The sequence below is a fragment of the Rissa tridactyla genome, chromosome W (genome assembly GCF_028500815.1).
Source record: "Rissa tridactyla isolate bRisTri1 chromosome W, bRisTri1.patW.cur.20221130, whole genome shotgun sequence".
NCBI lineage: Eukaryota > Metazoa > Chordata > Aves > Charadriiformes > Laridae > Rissa > Rissa tridactyla.
In genome coordinates this window covers 9,911,402-9,914,512 of record NC_071496.1, presented here as the reverse complement: position 1 = coordinate 9,914,512, position 3,111 = coordinate 9,911,402, and the positions used below count along the sequence as shown (strand labels likewise).

Below are 3,111 nucleotides of genomic sequence, written 5' to 3'. Positions count from 1 at the left end.
AGGTCGGATCCCTCCGCGCCCCGAGGGCACGCAAACTCCCTGAGCCCCGCTAAGCACCAGGTCGACGAGGGCGGACCCGCCGGGGGGCCGGGGACAAGCGAAAACGACAGACGAGACAGCCAATCGAGACGCGGGATCGGCCGGCGGCCATCTGGCGGCCCAATGGGCGCCGCGGAGGGCCTGGCCGAGTGGAGGAAGCGCGGGGGCGACAAGGGGCGTTGTCGTGGCCGACGAGCTTATTGGGGCGCGGGCCGCCCGGCCTGGTGCCGCCGCCACCCGCAGTGTTTTCGGGAAGATCATCGGCAAGGCGCTTCCCCGCCAACGTCGCCTACGAGGACGAGGAGGTAGCCGCGGCTTTGCTCTGAGCGCGGTTCCTCCTCCCTCCCCCCGCGCTCGCAGGCACCCTGAGCCGAGGACCCGTTGCGCGGTGCCCGGGAGCGCGGCAGGGCGGGTGGCGGCCTTGCTGCGGGCGGGCGGGCGGTGGAGGGACGGGGCCTCTCTGGGTTGTGGCGCTCTCTACTGCGCGATCCCTATAACATCGCGCTTCTTCGGTGCGGCCCCCCCGCCCCCGGCTGCCGCGGCGCGTACTGGGTTGCTGGTGCTGGCCGGCTCGCCTCGGTTCCCAGCCCCGCCGTGTCGCGTGCGCGCGTGCGTAGAGGAGGGCCTCTGACGGTAAGGCACTTGGTGGCAGCCGCAGACGTTTGCCGCGTGATATCCCTTTGGCACTGCAAGTCGTGCAAAGTTTGCTGCCGAGGGATGCGAGTGGTCCTACCTCGTGTAGGACGACAGTCTTGAAACCTTAGATTAAGCGCACGCAGTCAGTCTCCTCGGGGATTCCAGGCGTATGTATGTAAACGGTGAACGTCTGAGTGGTGACCGTAATGAGTTAGTTCTGCGTAGGAGAAAGGCAGGTCTTGATGTGCCTCCTAATAGCACTGTAGAGATTTCACAGCTCTGCTGTGCTAGGCTTTGGTTCTGCGCCCCCAAACTGGATTGTTACAGCTTTTCTTATTTTTCTTTACCAAAAAAGTAAATCCAGGAACTCGTCATCCTTAGGAAACGATCGACCCGAATTAAAACGTACTGGAGGTCGCTAGTCTGAAGTACTGGCCCGCCTCCTTGCCCCCATCACCTTGCATGCCGAATCCCACTTCTGGAGGGGGCTCTGTAAAGACGTTGTATTTTTTTGTGCAGAAAGCATTAATATCGCGTAAGAAAAATCAACGTTTTGGCTTGCGTTTGGGGTATCCGGTAGCCTGCTTCTGTAGGAGTTCGGTGGGGCATATTGATTTGCTTAAGCTATTATTACCTTTCTCTGAAGCCAATGACGTTTTAACTGTTTACTCTTCCTCCAGCGCCTTGCGTTCCGTGATCTTTCACCCCAAGCTCCGACGCTTTTCCTAGCCATGCCTAAGGAGGCAATTATGAGGTTAAGCGAAGCAGAAGATCCCGGTGAATGTGTAAGTACTGTGGAAGCTTTCTGTACGCTAAACTGTACCTGTCGTTAGTTCCTAATTTAGTAGACTCTTTCCCATCCCCCCTTTTCCCCTTGATAGGGCACGGTAGGCTGGTTTGGGTTTTCTGGCGCTATAATCTTTTCTCTCTGGCTTGTAATGGAGCTGAGCTTTTTGACCGAAAGTAGCGATATAAAGCAATGCTCATCCCTGGGTACGTACTCCTGGTGCAAAATGCAGTGTTGTTTTGGAGCGCAGGGTGATGCCTACTGTCACGGTTTAGAGCAAGAGGAGGAGTAGTACTTCTTCTAATACGGAGAAGAGGGCTTGGGGTTTTTGGCAGGTCGGGGGTGAGGAAGGGCAAAGCTGGTCGAGAGGTGCTGGATGCTTCGCTTTTGGCTATAAAAGTCAAGTTCAGAGACTTTGTAAACCCACGCAAAAGGCAGCCTGAAGCTTATTTTCCACCCGAGTTGCGTATGTTGCCTGAAGAGATAACGGGGGGCTTTAACCCGGAGACAAACTTAGCTTCTGTGGCTGTTTTGTAGTCCGTTACTGTCTAGCTTGAAAACAATTGCGTAGCCCTTTTTCTTTCCCCCCCCCTACAGTGTGCGTAATCGGTCTTTGTAGCTTTGCTTGGAAAATGCCGGTTGCAGGCGGACAGACAGTAATTTGAAGCGCAGTGGTTGAATTGCTAGGAGTTGGCTAACTGGTTTCTCTGGGTGCTTCTCTGCTCTCATTCCTCCCCTCCCTGCCCTCTCCCCTTTTTGTGTGTGGCTTTTTATTTTACTTATTTATGGTTTTGTACTTCCTTCTCCAGCTTCTTGGGCATTTAATGATTGTTGGCAAGCAGCGTGCTGCTCACCTGGGCCTGACCGATGGATTCCGGATGGTTGCGGATGAAGGGCCCGAGGGTGGGCAGCCTGTCTGTCACGTACATCTACGTATTCTGGGTGGCCGTCAGTTGGGCTGGCCGCCTGGCTGAGACTTTTGCACCGCAAGAGTTGCTGCACGTGTACAAATCGCCGCTGAATGGATTTCGTCTGTTGCCCGTCGATCTAGGCACTGTTGATGTCGAATGTTTTGTGCCGCGTGTCTGTGGAAGGTAATAAAAGCTGTGAGCAGCAGTTGCACAATAAAGATTTAGCATGGGGATCTCACCTCCGTCTTGTGCGTCTTACTGAGGGAAATAGTTCCGCAAGTTAAAACGGCGTCTCCCCGGAGTGTAAGTACGTGGACTGTGTCGGTCTGTTAACAGTGTTCTATAGATAGATAGTGATTTGGCCAGTCATTTGAAGCGTGACGCTGGGACGGCTTAGCAGTCTCCTGCGTCCTGTAGGAAGCAGACTCTTGGCTCTTTGGAAGCGGTACGCAAATGTACGTAAAGCCAGTGTAGGCGGCTGCTGCTGCAACACCTTTAGAAAATACTGTATGCGACGCTACAGGCATGCCATACAAGGGTGCTTTCGGCACAGTGCAATGCGTTGGAAGCATCCAACTCCTGTTGGAGCACTTCATCAAGGGCTGTGTGATAAGGCCCCGTTGATAATCCCTTTTCTGCCGAGGAGGGATGTGGTAGGAGAAAACAATTGGTCTGAATGGCAGCTGTGGTGCTTCCATAGCACGGTGGAATATCTCTCTTGGTCCATTTGGGTCAGCT

At 54.7% G+C, this 3,111-nt stretch overlaps 1 long non-coding RNA gene across 1 annotated transcript; it reads left to right on the top strand.

Annotated features, from left to right (window-relative positions):
* Window positions 1–218: 218 nt before the first annotated feature.
* LOC128902034 (uncharacterized) lies at window positions 219–2,448 on the top strand. Its single transcript, XR_008463602.1, has 3 exons — window positions 219–344; window positions 1,356–1,460; window positions 2,272–2,448. It is a non-coding gene; the product is annotated as an uncharacterized LOC128902034 (long non-coding RNA).
* The last annotated feature ends 663 nt before the right edge of the window (window positions 2,449–3,111 follow it).